Source organism: Xyrauchen texanus, chromosome 7 (assembly GCF_025860055.1).
Source record: "Xyrauchen texanus isolate HMW12.3.18 chromosome 7, RBS_HiC_50CHRs, whole genome shotgun sequence".
Classification (NCBI taxonomy): domain Eukaryota; kingdom Metazoa; phylum Chordata; class Actinopteri; order Cypriniformes; family Catostomidae; genus Xyrauchen; species Xyrauchen texanus.
This window is the reverse complement of record NC_068282.1, coordinates 12,297,933-12,316,673: the sequence shown is the minus strand read 5'-3', so window position 1 is coordinate 12,316,673 and position 18,741 is coordinate 12,297,933. Positions and strand designations below refer to the sequence as shown.

Here is an 18,741-nt window from a genome sequence, read left to right as displayed (position 1 = left end):
CTACTTTTTCCTACTACTTCACCCAAATGGTCATTTTAGTGAATGTATGAAGTCATTGTCTATTGTCTACTGTCTAGTACCATCAAGTTCACACAGGTGTAGCACAGTAACCACAGGTGTAGTGCATCATAAACTATTGGCATGTTCCACAAAGTTTGACAACCAGAAAGTCTAAATGCCTTTTGTCTTCATTTTTTAACAGTATATCTATTTTCTTTGTGAAAAGTGTGCTTGTGCTATCTTTAAAATAAATGCCACCTGGTTTGACATTTTGTTATCTAGTGCAATAACATTCATACATTTTTTAAAGTGTTATATCTTTGTCAAAAATAAATATCTTTGGGGCCAGTATATCCATTTCCACTTCTGTTTTGCCCATTTAAAGGGCAAAACAGCCAACTAACTCTATGGCATATATAGTTTTATGCAGGAGTTAATTGAGATCTATACTATTGTCAATACCATACAGTAGCTCATGAAAATCAGCCTACTTACATTTAATGTAGTATGTATGAAAACCACATGTATGTTTGTGACTCCTTAAACAGAATTTATGACACCACCATCCATGAAAACTACAGTTTGAGTAAATATCTTGTAGTCACACACCTCATAGCATGACTATTTCCATGGGCAAAATGGCTAAAAGTAAAAAAAAATGTATGCTATTAATTTAAACATGCAGTTGCGTAAAGAGCCCCTAACCATGACTGGCAAAGCTGTGACTCCTGCTGATAAGGTCGAGCAGTCATTGATGGTAAGCAGAGGTGGGTAGAGTAGCCAAAAACTGTACTCAAGTAAAAGTTAAATTAATTTAAAAATATAATTACTCAAGTACAAGTAAAAGTGCTAACATAAATAATTACTTGAGTAGCAGTAAGCAAGCATCCAATGTAAAGAGTACAAGTACTGAGAAACTCTTTACTTTCACAAATAAAATAATGGACGTTAACTCCCATATATTCCATTGCATAATACACATTTAACATGTATTACAGAATTATTTTATTATTAGTATTATTTATGTAAATTCTGTCATCATTCACCATCATGTTGTTCCATACCCGTATGACTTACTTTCTTCCATGCAACACAATAAAGAAATTTTATAAAGAATGTTAGCCTTGGTCAACATTTACTCTCAGTACAACCGCTCCCTAAATGCAGAATATGCAGCCAGCATAGGGCACCACGCGCAGAAATGCTTTTATCACTGTGTGGAGTGAAGAAAGTGTTTCATTTTGAAGAGCTTAATGCTGCAACAGTGATGGACTTGGTTTGAGTGACAGTCTGTGACAGCGTGTGCAGCTGTGTGAACTTCTGCTGTCATAAAGTCCCATTCAATAATCTCTCAATAAATTTTGCATTAATTAAAATTAAACCCAGTAATTTAAGGACAGGAATGCCGCCCATTGTAATGAAGTAAAAGTAAATTTACTTGAGTGACAGTAAAAAGTACTCACTTTTGAACCTACTCTAAAAGTACATTTTTTTTCCAAAAAGTTACTCAAGTAAATGTAACAGAGTACACAAGTAAGCACTGATTGGTTGCTAAGAGGCTTAGAATCGAGGGTTTAAATGCATACTGGGAATACAGAGATCCTGCAGCACTGGTAAGGGTGAACACACAGGTTAGAAGCAGGGCACCTTCTGGTCCAGTATTTATGTTTAAAGGAGGAGTGTGTAATTTCTGCGCTACTAGTGGCACCAAGCGGAATTACAAAAATAAGTATGAAAACAACCACTGCCAACACTCCTCATACTCATCAAGTCCTTTCACACTCTTTGATTCCCTATGAACAAATAGGCCATTCTGAATAAAGACAAGATCACTATAATATAAACACACCAGACAGAAAGCGTTGCAGAGGAATTGGCTTGTCCAATAACATTGCCGATGTTACCGTTCAACTGGTTTTTATGCTAAAGGTGGAGTAAGTGATTCCTGAGAAAGACATGATATTGATATTTGAACAGCCAAACAAACACACCCCTACCTTTAGTGTTCTTTCAGAAACTCTTCAGAATTCCCACATTTATTGCTACTGAGGTTATGTACAGGTAGGTTTAGGAGTAAGTGTAGGGTTAGGGTTTAGTGTTAGATTTTAGGGTAAGGGTTGAGTAAGGGTAAAGTTAACAGTGTAACTACAAATGTAATTAAATGCAGGTTCTTTAAATTTAATTACAATGCAACAACATGTATGTACATAATAAGTACACAGTAACTTACACAGTCTGTGGAATACTTGATTCTGATCTGTCAATCTTTGCATTCCACAATCAATGTTATTTGTTTAATGAACGCTGAACTGTACAGTATACAAAAACTAATTATTTCTCACATAACAAATTAAGGTTTATTTATTTTTTCATTTGTTGCTGTATAATGAGTGGGATAATGAGTCATTTTTTCAAAATAAACCCCTTCAGACAGACTGTACATTATCCATTATATATATAAAAAATAATATATTAGAGCCAATAACCATATAATGCTGTTAGATTTTCATGTTTAGCATGAATGTTACTGATTACTCTACTGATAAAAAAATATACAGGTTCCCAGTGGAACATCTTAGATAATACGCTTGGGGCATCTTCGACAACAAGTATCTGGTTAAACCTCTTGGTTATAAAAGAGAGAGAATGCGTGAGTGTGTGAGAGACAGAGAGACAAAAACAAACATCCACATACAGCAAACTCCATGCACAATATGCGGGCTATATATATGCAATGAAATTACAAACACCTATAAAGACACACACACACACACACACACACACACACACACACACACACACACACACGTTTATTCTCAAGTGCACTTCAATGAAGGGAATATAACTGCCTGCGTGCACAAACACACAAAGCAACGTTCAGAGGCTGCCTGCATCTTTAAAAGTAAACACAGCTGTACCTTTTGAAGCCATATTTTACACCGAAACTCACAAGAAAGCATTTGGCAAACATTAAAAACAACTTCGACTAGAGCATGCACCCTTTATTGCCACAGAAACTGATCTGTGAAGGAGATCCAATTACATCTTCAGCATGGCACTGAATGATGACCTCACACACTGGCACGTCTGGTGTCATGTGCACAAACGAAAGCCTCTCAGTCACATAAGATCTCATTCATTTGATGGCACCCTGCTGCCAATAAATGCCTATTGTTTTGCGAACACTGACAGGACAATCGCAGGTTGTGTCAAATAACACTGTGCCTTGAAGCAGTCCTTCAACTCACAGTGTTTACATAGAATGGACCAGAACCATTCCATGATCCCAGTTGAATTAAACATACACATTTTCAACACAATATCTAATTGTAAATATAAATTCAATAGAAAGTAAAGTATCTCTCATCATCACATTTTCACTATATAATGGCATTTATATAATGGCAAGATATGGAACAGCAAAAAGGAATAGAACCCAGGTGTCTCTAGGCATGATTTGTGTCATCTTAAATATGTGGCATTCCTTGTGCGAGACACTAAAAAAGCAGCAAGATGCATTGCAACGTTCTCAAATCTGTGCAGTACGTTTACATAGAAAAACAAATACAAAAAAGCACAGACAGTTAAAAGTAAGCATCCTGTTTGAATGGCCCTAATTTATCTACTTGAATTCACACCAAAAGTGTTTGTCCATTCGTCTACGCGGTTTTGGGGATGTGACTCGCTGTTTATTCAGCGTCTTGTGCAGGAGTGCCATGTTATCAGACGGTAGGTCAAGGTAAATTATCTTAAATATTTAAAAATGCATCTCGAGACACCTTTGTTCTGTTCCATTCCTTGCAATGCATTTAGCTTTTTAGCGAAAAAATTGTCTGAATGGCCCCATTAGCCACTTTTCCACCATCTGGCCAGTGTGAGTCAGGGCTATCAACTGGTCAGCTGGGGCCAATAGCCTCAGACCTTGGTCTATGAGACCATAATCGTTCTGCATTCCCACCATCAGGCCAACAGTCCCGCAGTGTTGCCCTAAAACCCACCCTTAATACACCACCCTGGAACCAACAGTCACAAACCCCACCCAATTCACAAGCAAGAGGGAAAATCAAGACTAGGTATCAGACTCGACGATGGCATTCGACAGATGCCATCGATCTGACGCTGCACATTTTCATCAGCCTAAATATTCAGAAGAGCCCTGATTTCATCTACTGATCAGTACTGACGTTTCTTCACCCTCCGTTAATCTGCAGAGGTTAGCTGGTAGCTAGATATGAAAAATTTGAAAAGGAGTATCTTGGTGCTGAATCCTTTGACCCAACCCACCTTTGACATTGACTCCGCCTCAATACCCAGTAGGCCTTCTTTGGCCCAAGGGTAATCAGCGGGCCAGGGCACTTGGCCATTGTCCCAGAGGAAGGACGATAAAGCCCCGAAAGTTACAGAGGCAACGCAATTGGCCCTGACCCGCACAGGTATGGCCTCATTTAGACAGACAGTGAAAACACAGATATTGTGGTCTTGGAGCTTAGACCTTACTCACTTAAATGCCTCTGTTCTTTCATGCACCTTGTAAGTTCTGCACCACAACAAGATGTCACGATGGACATGAACAGAGGCAAAATTTCAAAACGTGAATCGTGAACAAAAGCATTAGTTCACCTTGAAGATGGGCAAAAAAGGTTATGTAATACTCGGGTTTGTGGGTCTGGATGAATCTGTGCTTACTGAGTATTATGCGTGGATTCTTAGCTATTTTCCTTGTCTGTTATGGCCACTGAATAGAGGAGTCGGACCAAGACTTCTGTGCTCAAAATTATTATTTTGACATTTCTTTAGCATTAACTCCGCCCCGTTCCACCCGATTACATTGTGCATTCGCTCCTCTCCCTCAAACTCTCTTCCTCTTCTCTCCTTCTCCGTTTTCCTACCCTTGCAGTATCTCGCGTACAATCTAACTTTATTTAAACCTTTCTATTTCAGTTCTTACAGTTACATTGCCAAAGCATGAGTACACATACACATAAACAATTTCTCTGTCTGTCAGTCATTTTTTCTTTATCTTTCTCCACTCTTTCAGTGTTAAGAAAAAAATCCCATGACTACATTCCTACTCTGATTTGTATTAATGAGCTCATTTCCACTGAGAACCAAGAAAAGACCCGAACATAACTACAATCCTCATCATCATCATGTACTGTCCTCGAGCATAGCTATAATGTGACATCAATTACCCAATGCAATATGAACAGGATTAATTGCCTGAAAGAAGGCATTTTATGCATCCAGAGGGTGCACACACTCAGACATGATGGGTATGCAGCTGTTCCAAAGTACATGCGTTCATATCAACAGCTGAGGGCCTCAACAGTGTGCATGACTATGCTCTGAGAAGTGCAGTGTCTGCATTACCCTTTCATTACTGGGATGCCTCCCAATCCATTCAGCTACTGTACAGTCAGAGCTATATAGAGCCAACACCAAACAGCTGTTTGAACAACCTGCTGCCTGACTGACTGGGGTCTCTGTTGGGTTACAGATGGATTGACAGGTGGATTGTAGGCAGGGGGAATATTTTTATTCATGAATTCTGGTGTGGAAAAGAAAGAGTAATATCACCTGTTTTGAGTTCTGTGAAAACAATAAAGCTTTTTCATAACTGAGTGAGATAGAAATCAGAACGGGTTGTTCTAATAAATTCAGCTCTTTTGTATTTTACAGTAAATTAAAATGTCTTGGAAAAAAATATGATTTTCTTTGGATTGTTTCACTTTGTATTTAGATATTAGTTTATATTGGAGCAAAGAAACATTCAACTCCTATAACAAAAACTATATTAAAATAAGAAAGGATAGATCTGATCATAGCTTATTATTACTGGTGCTTACCATGCTATGGTAAGCTTCTCTATTACTACTGCAAGGACATACCACATATTTAGGATTGGGGGGGACCAAATGTAAAAATGTAATAAATCAACCATGGATCGAGTTGTAAAGTGAGTTTTTAGGTGTAAATTATGTAATACAGTCAACAGGAATGCATATCATATTAAACACATGCCCTAACCCATTACGTAATTCGCAAGACAACCACTGGTCAATCTGGTTAATGTCAAAACAGAAAAGGGATATAAACTACTTAAATAATGATAATCTTAAAGATCACGTTTTATTTCCTTATTTAGTCTTATTTCACACACAGATTTCCAAAACGCAGGATGGCAGGGGAAGACTCATTCGCATTTATTAGGAAAATGATACTTGATTGAATAGTGTTACGTTTATGGGTAGGGTTAGGTTAGGTTATCTTTGATCAATCAGGTATCACTTTCCTCAAAGGGCCCATCCTCTTGCCATCCTGCATTTCAGAAATTCATCCCCATGCACTGTCTGACTGACAGACGCCTTCTTTCTCTGTGCATTCTAATGTGTGAGTGTGGTAAGGGCACTCACAATAAAAAGGATATGCGTCAGTATGATTATGAGATTGTACTCTGTAAAATGCCTGTCTTGGCGTGAGTTATTAATTAAAACACAATCAGTTATGTCTAAAGAAAATGTACACGTGTGATAGACCTGCCCGTATTAATATTAGAATTTAATATCTTGGCTGGATAACTTAAAAAACATTAATGTATTATAATCACGCAGTTAAAGCCTGTGATCGACCAATTTATCAGTTGCCCGATATTATCGGTATCGGCGTAAATGCTTTCAGATGTGTGCAGATATGAAAACTTTTTTCAGAACAAATAAATGCAGAATACAATGCTTAAAATCATAACGTAGTTTGTACAGCAGAGCGTGCTCCGACCCCACTGTTTACAGATCTGAGATGACAGTGGTTCCACAGACATTGCGGAGTTAAGTGGTGTCTTCAAGGTAAGTTGCTAATTACTTTGTGAAATACATAAGGGTACGTTTATAAACAATGACCCCCATCATTTTCCCTTTACAATAAAATGGTAACCCTGTCCCTGACAACCATGTCACTCATGTTTATCACTTTTTGCTATGTTAGCCAGCTATAGTTTGTCAGAGCATATTTTTGCAGCTCAGCAGACATCTGAGGTGGTGGATTGTGTCTGTTGAGTGTTGATTTCATGCTACATTGTTAGTCCATCTTTTGCTCTCTGTGACAACAAGCTTATAGCTAACTAGCTAACCATGTAGCTACTTTGATTGCTTATCATCTGAGTGGAAGCTAATGTGCAAACATGCATTCACCAAATGGTTTTCTTCAGTATTCGCAGTTTGGTACTATTCAACCGAACAATTTCAGTTGTTGCATTTGCAAAATTAAAAATTTTAAAGTCTAGTTTTCCACATGTTACACCGGCAGTGCTTGCTATCTCTTCTGAAAGCCACCAGAGGTTGCCATCCCCAGAGTACTAACCCTTCCTTCACAAAATAAATTTCTCATAACCCTCCGCTCAGACTGATTATTCACCCACCTATTCCACATTATCTCGGTCCATTTTAGTTCCCTGTTTACACACATTCAGTGTGAAGTCTTGTTCTGCCTAGTCTGTAATTCTGAGCATTATTTTCCATTACTCCTGCCTGTTCATCAATTTATCTTAACCTGCTTGTGTGTTTTTGGACCTATTGCCTGTTTACTGGATTACCACTCTGTCTCTCGGAATTACTTGTATTGCCTTTCATGGACTGTCTTCCTGTGTACCGAACCCTTGCCTGCTTTTTGTTTACTCTTTGATTTGCTACTTTGTTGTACTGTTTATACTTTTATTAAACTGCATATGGATTTTAACTTTACCACGGTGTCTTTGCTACACCACCGCTGAATGTTTTCCATGAACTTATATTCTTATAGCAGAATACGGTGTAACACCGCTGTCACTGTTTATCTCTTGACTCAGAAGGTGTAAATGCTTCATGTTTTACAACCTGCCCCTAATTGACTGGCAGTATTAAAATAGTCAGCATTTGACTGATAAATATTTTAAAAAATATTAAAAAGTGAAATACTGATGTTTATTTAACTATTTATTTTATTTATTCTTTATTTAAATGGTCAGCAACTGACTAATACTGAACATACAGTACTGATGTTTATTTAGCAATAATTGTAATATATTCATTGTTTAAATCGTCAGCAACTGACTGATACTGAACATACAGTACTGATGTTTATTTAGCAATAATTGTAATATATTCATTGTTTAAATCGTCAGCAACTGACTGATACTGAACATACAGTAATGATGTTTATTTAGCTATGTATTTATTTTCATTTCTGGGATTTGTTGACAATATATAATAATAATGTCAAATATTCTTTGATAAAAATATTTGTTTAAGAAAGCAGCCTTCTGAGTACCTTTGCATAGTCATATTGGATGCATAATCGGTGCACAGTCCACATAGAAAAGGTCCGTTTTCATTCCAGCTTAAAAATCGGCTACCATATCAGTAAACTGTGAACCCCCCGTGTGTTGTTATCGTAAGCACATTGTGTTTGTCTATACTTGTGTCTTTGATGAGGATCACATTTTATGACCAATTAATTCAGAAAACCATCTAATTCCAAAGAATTCACATACATTGACTTGCCACTGTATGTTATATTGCCAGCACAGTTTAAAAAGCCATATTTATAAAGATTAAGAAACAGAAGATTATACCTTTATGAATATTTAAAACTAGGCATTTAAGATTACAGTAAGCCTTTGCTTTTGTGGGGTCATCTGTGCTGTCACAGTGAGCCCACTGAAGTGTCTATTGAACTGAGATTTGGAGTTGATGTAGGCAATAGCACATGGATCTGTATTATGTTGAAACCTCTGAACCAAGACAAAAATGATGGGTGTGAGCGTGTGCACATAGCACAGATGCCACAGAGCAGACGGGGGAGGTGGTCACTGCTGCTTCTGCCCAGCGATCTGCAAATACTGTCTGCCTGCCCCCTCTAATAAGGTCCCCATGGAATTGAGGGTGCAGGGACTGTGCAGAATGACAGATTGAGAACGTGGGGCCACTGGGTTTAAATATCATTTGCGAGAGATGAAAACCATGAATGGATTCTCTAAGCTTCACTGTAGGGGGGCCAGGGGCCACAACAATGGCAGAAAAGAAAATGTAAGCGAACGAACAAGATAGATAGAAAGAGTGGGGGCACAAAAAAAAAAACAGAATGTTATATACTGTTAAACTATATCTTTATTTAATTTTTTTATATATATAAACAAAAAACATATTAGTGAACGCATTTCATTGCTGATTTCATTCAAAAATATTTCTCAATTGTGCAAACAGGATGTATTTTCTATAGCTTTCCCTCATCAATGTGCATAACTTATCATCAAGTTGTTGGAAAATTATATGCACACAACATCTTGAAGTCCATAACTGAATAGACTCTCATTGCGTATTTATTATTTTTATGCATTTGTACATCTCTCTTGGCTCTTGTATAGTGTTCAACCGATATATTGCCAATGCCGATAAATCGTTCGATAGACTGACATTTTTAATTATCGGGATCGGCCAATACATTTTACCATTTCCCCTTATTTCTTAAGGGTTATCTGACAGCACTGGAATCATAAATGGTGCTTCATTAACAGGGATGGATTACCGACCGGGCCAATGGGGAATGTGCCCAGGGGCCCTTGAGTGCAAAAGGGGGCCCTGGGCTTTAAGGTTGCGCCATCCAGTTTGGTGATCCCCCCTTTCAAAAACCATTAAACGAACCGCCCCATTTTATTTACTATATTAAATTGTGTTATATATCGGCACTGTATCGGTCACCATGCTCTCTGAATATCGGCATCTACCATTAAAAAACCCATATTGGTTGTCCACTAATCTTGTCCCTATTAATATTTAATGTTCCCTCCCGCTTCACAACACAACTCCAACTATACATTATGCAAACCACCACTGTGTTAACATTTCAAAACATTTGTCCCTTGTCATATCCTTCAAATCACTGTGACAATTTACTTTATTTTTTGCCACGGAGGGTCGTTTTTCCCTGCCTATAGACCTAAAAGACAGGGAGTAATATTTGTAGGTGGAAAAATCTAAGTAAATAGAGATTAGTTGGTTATAGCTAATATTTTTATGACAACACAACAAACTGGGTTCAGGTAAAATATCCCATTAAAAGATTTGTTTTAGACAAAGGAATTGCAGATCCACACTGCTATTTAATTGCAAGGACAATATAACAAAGTATTACAATAATTTATATAAAGAAAAGACTGTGAGGAGTGGTTTTTTTAATACATTTTTTAATAAATGCCTCGTATTTTTAATCCTACCATTTTTCTCCCCAATTTGGAATGCCCCATTCCCAATGCGCTCCAAATCCTTGTGGTGGCTGTGACTCACCTCAATACAGGTTGGCGGAGGACGAACCTCAGTTGCCTCCGCATCTGAGAGCGTCAAGCCATGCATCTTATCACGTGGCTTGAGCACATTATCGCAGAGACATAGCGTGTGTAGAGGCTTCACGCTATACTCTACGAAATCCATGCACAACTCGCCACGCGCCCCACCGAGAGCGAACCACATTATGGCAACCCCGAAGGAGGTTACCTCATGTGACGCTACCTTCCCTAGCAACCACGACAATTTTGTTGCTTAGGAGACCTTGCTGGAGTCACTCATCACGCCATGTATTCAAAAGAGAGAAGTTGAGTTCTGGAGTCTGGAATATAGACCTACTTGTAAATACATGTGCAAATAAATATGAAACAGCACTCTTTACTTATCTCACTCGCATAATAATACACAGATATTATACTCTTCAAAATGCATCAACAACATGGAAAGAACATAATAAAACAGTTATGCCAAAGTAGGTAAATAAATGCTTTAACAGTATTCAGTATATTAATCTCTAACAGCTGATGGGTGTGGCCAGAAGACTGGTATAACAACAGCACTGCAACAGCGCCGCCAACTGTACAGGAGTGAAATAGTTTTATGTTTCCTTTTGTTACGGATTCGGTGTGAAGAGACTTTACATCAGACGTTAGTCTCACAAAATCGCTATGGATTTGGTGTGAACAGGCCTTTATGCCAGTACTGTAAAAAGCCACTTAAAAAGTGCACTGTTAAAATGTCTTGGCACATAACATAAAAAAAAAGAAGTACTTAATTTGTTAACATCTAAATTAACTTTAGAAATGTAGACAAAGTTTATTTAATATCACTGAATCACTTAGGTTATGTATCAACACAGCTCTGCCTTTTGTCTTAACCTAATCAATCACTATTTCCTTTAATGTAGCATAGTATTGCCAACTGCCAAGTAGGTCAAACATAGGCACGGTGACCTGAAGCAATTCACAGTCATTGAACATTAGGTATGTTAACATTTTGAAAGTTCATATTCATTAACGCAACTTAAATTCCATAAACAGGAAACAAAAGGGAAGCATAATCATGTAAATTCAGAGGATCTTTCTCTCTTCTCAAGCAGGTAAATGGCCCATATAACACATGTATGTTAGTACAAATAAACTAAACATGCAGAGAAGAGCTAAGAAAATTCACAAGCAAGCGATTCACAGGCATGACAAGTTGGACAGCAAGCCACCTGCAGTGTTATCTTGCAATCTAATCACAATAATCCAGTCACACGAGATGTCTTGCTTTGTTTGCGATCATGAAAACAATTCAGCAAAGATGCAGCCTTGTTTCTTTGGAAACAAAAGATAAAGGCTACATACTGAATTGCTTATTCTGTAGGAAATTACAACATATTCCTATAAGGTTTTACCAACCCTTTGGGCAACTGTTCAATCCCCTCTTGCTGATCATCCCTGACAAGGTAATCATCGGCGTTTGTCAAGACCTTATCAATGTCTATGCCTCACCCCAAGGCTATAGGCATACCTGACGGTCAGTTTACAGTGAAACATGTGAACACCGTCTCTCTTAAAATGAAAATTCTATCATCATTCACTCACCTCATGTTGTTTCATTCTTCTGTGGAACACAAAAGGAGATGTTAGACAGAATATCACCCTCCATCACCATTCACTTTCATTACACTTTTCATGGCTAACATTATTCTGAACATCTCATTTTGTGTTCCACAGAAGAAATAAAATTGTGCAAGTTTGGAACAACATAAGGGTGAGTAAACTATCACATCATTTTTTACATATTTATTCAATTCCCTCAACCTATACAAATAAAGCATCTGTCACATAGAGAATCAATGGTTCTTAAAGGCTGAATAATCATTAAAAGGCAAAAGGGCATGTGGTGTATTTGATTGTCACTGATTCTAATATAAAAAGCAATTCCTCAGCCATCTGCTAGATGAAAAGTGCTGCTGACCTCTGTCCATTTCCTTTCGTTTACCATATTAACGGACATACATTATAGTATCTGGATAGTTGACATTAAATACTTTTGCAATGTCATGTCATATGCAGTAACATCTGTGACATACTGCTTCTTAAACAGTTTAAAATATGATTTATTATAATGCAGCAGCTTTTATGACCTCATATTATTAAAGAGACTAAATAGAATATTTGTACTTTAAAATATTTATTTGTAACAACCTCCGCAGGACCATTGAAAATGAACTAATGAAAGCAAAAGTTTATAAGAATTGTGAAAATTTAATTGTGACCGGTTACAGGGCCTAAATATATACTCTTCAGCTCTGCGGACTCACTGGTGGGTCCACAAGGGGGCGCTGTGTTGCGAAAAAAACTTTATGCTTAAAATGACCAAGAGGATCTCAACTTTCTTATGACACCTAGATTGAGCTTCTAGTCCACCAGAGGCCGAGATATTCGATGAAACAATAGGGGTGGGTTCATGAATTGTAAATTAGATGGAATGTCTATGTCCGCGAAAATCGGTGAGGGCTAAAATGTGTTAGGGCACAAACTAAAATTCAGATCGGAATTTTGTGATGGAAGGTGATAGAAATTGTTTTTACGTACTTGCTGCCATCTAGTGGAATAAATTAAGAATTTTTGAAGGGAGATAGTGTAAATAGAACCAGAATTACATGCTTACAAATTTAGGACAAATTACCAAAAACTCACTGTGCCATAAGAGAAGTCCAAATTGTTTTGGCAAGGTGCGTAGGCCACGGAAATCCAAATAGGCAAAAAATCCAAAAAAGGCTTGCACACTATAACAATGAAACAAAACAAGAACACTCAATGCAAGATAAAACCACAGCTTTACTAGAAAATGGCAAACATTTAGAAACTTATCTTGCATTGTATCTTGTATTATAGTGTGCAGGACTTTTTTGGGAATTTTTGCCTATTTACAAATTTTGGACAACATTGTTATATTCTATTCAGCACAATAAACATATACAATATGATTAATGAATAATTCTAGTCTTTTTGAGGGGGTGGGGGGGGGGGGGGTGTTCTGAACAATGAGACACATTTCTGGTAGTTATTGTGAATGATGAGCTATTAAATTTGCAAGCATCAGACCAAAAATGCCCGGGAGTTAAAGAAAACTTGATGTTGATTGGGTAAATTCTATTAACATGTTATGCATCAACTACACATTTGCATACTCTACCCACCTCCCTTGAGAAGAAGGGATAGAGATGAAAGACTGAAATACTAAAGCTAACCCACTCATGCCCCCTCCAGCGCTACCAATTATGTGGAGCTGCACCATACAGCTCTATTGATTTCCACTGTATACAGTCTTTAGGCTATGTCTATTTATTGGTGAGGACATTTCCATAGATTCCACAGAGAGGAAACACACACACACGCGCACACACACACACAAATTAGATGGTAGTGGATGGGCCATTATCATCAGCCCTTCCTCTTTGTGTCAAGGTGGTCTGATATTAATAGTCACTCTTATTTGGTCATGATGGAAAGTAATTGAACATATGCCTGCCAGTGAAAAAGAGAAAATGAGTTATAACTATAGGGATTTTATACTGGTTTCTCTGGAGAACGGAAGCAGAACATCATGGAAGCTAAAGTTCAAATTAGAACAGAACAGCAATACGCAATAAAAACACTCTGTACCTCATGTACTAATGAATCATTATAAATCGAACGTGCAAGATTTAAATTGTGATGGATAAATTGCCAAAAGTACGAGTTTATGCAACTGGTAAATAGTTCTTAAAAAAATGTATTGACAATGAAGGGGAATCATGGACTCCCAAACCTACAGTTGTAAGATATGTTTCTCAAAGTTTATTACCCTTGCCTCAGGAAAATGTAAACCAACTCTAGTCAAGACACACAATGGGAAAATGGAGAAAACATATGAGCGAAAAAGGATATTTAGTGGAACTTTTGGGGGAATTTTGTTAATTGGGAATTAAGAAAAGTGGTCATTCCATATCAGAATGAAGCCAGGTGTTTGGGTTGAAAAACAAGAGGGATTGATGACGTCAACCAAAAAGGTCATCTTAGAGGTGAAAAAAGTTTAAAACAATTTCATTTGGAATAACATGCACCAACGAATCATGCCAAGGCCAGAAATGAGCATTAAAGAATGTTCCATATTAAGTTAAACTTCATTGAAAATATTTGTGGCATAATGTTGATTACAACTCATTCCTTGTTCCATAAAAAAAACACAGTTACAGTAAGGCACCTACAATGGAAATTAATTGGGCCAGTCCATAAACATTAAAATTCACACTGTTTCAAAAGTATATTCACAAGATTTAACATTATATGTGTTAATATGATATTAGTGTGTTAAAATCAGTTTAGGTAACAATGTTATCATTTATGCCAGAAATGATGTCTATTGAGCTTAATTGTACTGAACCCGAAACATTCCTTAATGTTAAGAAAATAGGATCAATTTTGATTTCATGTTGACTTTAACAGAGTATGTATCTGTCAATGAGAGCAAATGGCAAGCACTTTCTAAAATATATCAGTAACAGCTATAAAACAGGAAATACGACAGCCCACTATGTGACGATGTGCAAATTTTGGACACATTTCAGATATTTTCCAGTAATTTGTCACAGATATTCTGATTTCCAAAGGAAATATTACAGACGAAACTGGCGTATACAAACATCTGCAAATGAACACACACGGGGTATAATGTCTTGAGAAATTAAAAAAAAAAAACACATTCACTCAATCTTTGTGCATACATAAACCTACAAATGTACTTTGTAAATATCAGCATGAACCCTCTGATGCTGTTTGCCAGCATGCCATTTTAAGGACACGGTAAAATTGGACTGACACCGGTGAACTTAATGCAATAAGGGATACATTATACGACACTGCGTCACACTTGCTCTGTAACTGAGTTGGTTTCATTGAATTGATTGAATCCACATAACCCTCTGAGGCACTGGCAACACCACTAAATGTAGAGGCTTTGAATTGATTTATACCTCCAAGCACTGCTGACCCATAGAGAGATATTGACGATCAGCACCCTCAATCTTTAAACAACTTTAGTTCCAGCTATAACCGAGTGTGGAAATAATTAAAATCAAATAAACCTTTTTGGAATGTCAAATTCCCAGTGCACTCTAAGTCCTCGTGGTGGCGTTGTGACTCAAGCCGGGTGGCGGAGGACAAATCTCAGTTGCCTCCACGTCTGAGACCATCAACCCACGCATCTTATCACGTGGCTTGTTGAGCGCGTTAACGCGAAGACATAGCGCATGTGGAGGCTTCACGCTATTCTCCGTGGCATTCACGCACAACTCACCACGCGCCCCACCGAGAGCAAACCACATTATAGCGACCACAAGGAGTTTACCCCATGTGACTCTACCCTCCCTAGCAACCGGGCCAATTTGGTTGCTTAGGAGACCTGGCTGGAGTCACTCAGCACAGATTCTAACTCGCGAACTCCAGGGGTGGTAAACTTCTTTACTTTTTTAAAAAACCTTTAACTTTGCCAAAACTGACTAATTTCCTTAATGGGACAGTTCACCTAAAAATCTGCGTTTACTCACCCCAATGGGACAGTTCACCTAAAAATCTGCATTTACTCACCCCCATGCCATCCCAAATGTGTTTGACTATCTTACTCCTGCTAAACACAAAAGAACATTTTTAGAAGAATACTTCAGCTCTGTAGGTCGTTACAATGCAAGTGAATGGGTACCAAACATTTGAAGCTCAAATAAGCAAATAAAGGCAGCATAAAAGTAATCCATAAGACTCCAGTGGTTAAATCTATATCTTCAAAAGCAATATGATAGGTGTGGGTGAGAAACAGATCAATATTTAAGTTAATATTAAAACGTTTTTACTATAAATTCTCCTCTCTGCCCAGGTGGCGGCGATATGCATGAAGAATGTTAATCGCCAAAAACAAAAGAAGAAGAATGTGTAAGTAAATGTGGAGAGTTTAAGTAAAAATAACTTAAATATTATACATTTGCTTCAGAAGACATGGATTTAACCACTAGATTCTTATACTTTTATGCTGCCTTTATGTGCTTTTTGAGCTTCAAAGTTTTGGTATCCATACTCTTGCATCGTATGCACCAACAGAGCTGAGAACTACTAAAAATCTTCATTTGTTTTCAGCAGAAGAAATAAAGTCATACACATCTGGGATTGCATGAGAGTGAGTAAATGAGAGAATTTGAATTTTTGGATGAACTATCCCTTTAAAGAGCCCAATGTTTATAAGTTAAACTTCTGGAAGTGTAAGCTCTGAGTGTGTGTGGGCACAAAATATTATCTTTTAGTAGTAAGCCTACCTTTATTGTGTAACAGGAAGGTGAACTGGTGTTCAGGTTACACTTCGTTAACATACTGGATTTACAACTATATCATGTAACATCATCCTCTTACAGTACATGTAGTGTTTGAAGGAAACTGCTGAAATTCGACATCGGCACAAATATACAATTCCCCTAACCATCATATAGAAAGAAAAGACCTGGAAAGGGGGATGGTAAGTGTTTAAAATGTGGTGCTTCAATTAAGCACACATTGATGTGAATAGTGAGGTCTAGACAGCGAAAAAAAGCCTTGCTTTAAAGTGGTGTTCACACATTGAAAGCCTAGGTTCTATAGGCAAACCCATTAATGCACCCTGATTGGCAAATGACTCTGAGAGATGTTTGCTGAGTACCACCCATGGAATTTTCTACATCAGTTGATAGCTTTATCGAATTGGAACAACTGACCCCATTTAATGCATGCTACTCAACATGCTGGAGAATAATCAAAACAATGCCTGCCTAACTTCTATTATGTATGTGTCCATTAAACAGCCCCATTTCAATATTGTCCATATTTCAAAACCAGCTAATATGCTCTATACTGCCAGAAATCAGTTGCTGAGCCACATGCATGCTCATAATAACAATCTTATCCATTAAAACATGTCCCACAAATAAAGACGGTATGCAGAATATCCCTAAAATTGGACTGGAGTGTGTCACCCTCACACAGTACCAGGATGTCACATGCCTCTGTCTCCTATTGTTTGTCTTTCTCAGGAAGCAGGAAGCTCAGAATCAGTGTCTGCAGGAATAGTGGGAAAATTGGCTTTGTGGATGGAGTTTTGTCTTAGCTCTTTAAAATCAGCTTGGACAATCAGCCTGTGTCTCTAATCAACAGCTCTCACATGTGTTTACAGGAAACAAGCTCATGCACATTCTCACTACAGGTACTCCCTTGAGTATCATTGTTAAGGTACGGTTAAGTGTAAGGTTTTTGTAAGATAAGCAAATAAGGCTGCCTTTGCAAAGCACAGTATCAGTGTGAAAGAAATAACAGTAGTAGAGTAAAACAAGGTTTCACTTTATAATTGGATGATCATCTGAGAGTCAGGTGCCCCTGGCTAAATTACACCATGTATTTAACCAACAAAAACACTTGCCACTAAGTTTGAATCAGAGCCGTTTGTCTGCATGCACCCAGAGACAGAATATAAAAGTGTCCATAGCACGTGAGGTGAAGTTTCTGACATCAGCTTTACGCATTGGTGCGGCTGTCATATATCAAACATATCCCATATCAAAGAGCGCACATCTGAACATATCCTGAAGTTATTTGAGTTAATAAATGTTCCCAAAATGCCAAAATAGAAGGGGAAAACACAGAATATGCAGCGCTTTCGATAACAAGCGGAACTCACCTCTCTTTATTGTCTGTTCTGTCCAAGCCCCAGGTTTGCGAAAATCTATTGTCTTTTTTGTTCCCGGAGGCTATAATGCCTCTGTTGTCTCCGTGATCTCGAATTTAAATTCATGAGCACAAAATGAAAACCGATGTGCAAAAAGGGATAGCAGCCAGCCGGTGATCCAGTTCATGTCAGCTTTGTGAGAACACAGACTCTGTCGGTAGAGTCCCGTCCGTTCACTCATCTACCCCTTCCGCCCCTATCTGTTCCCTCCTGCCAGTCAAGTCGGAGCAGACGAATTTCCCTCCGTTTCCAAGGAGATACAAACGCCACTGACGCGTGTGGACTATGAACGTACAATACGTGCGTATAATAAAATAAAATATAAAACAACATTTAAAATGTATCATAAAATAGAATAATGATATAAACAAAATAAATAAATACATAAATTGAAATAAAAGATGTGTGTCACAAATAAGAATTACATAAATAAACAAACAAACAAACAAAATAAATAAATTAAAATAAATTAAACTAAACTAAATATTTAAATATTAAATAAACTATAATAATGATTTAAAATAAAGAAAAAATACAACTAAAATAAAAATGTGCATGTGTCATAAAATAACGCTTTTTAACAAACAAAATAAATATATAAAAAACAGATATAAATTTGTTGCATGTAATAAAATAGAATATGATCACAAACAAG

General features: G+C 37.5%; 1 protein-coding gene across 1 annotated transcript in view; it reads right to left on the bottom strand.

The window, feature by feature from the left end:
• LOC127646938 (FERM domain-containing protein 4B-like) overlaps positions 1-18,248 on the bottom strand; it is a 71,937-nt gene extending 53,689 nt beyond the window's left edge. Inside the window, exon 1 of the mRNA XM_052130926.1 lies at positions 18,039-18,248. The gene's annotated coding sequence lies outside the window, so the exon portion shown is untranslated. The remainder of the gene's footprint in view (positions 1-18,038) is intronic.
• Between the last annotated feature and the right edge of the window lie 493 nt (positions 18,249-18,741).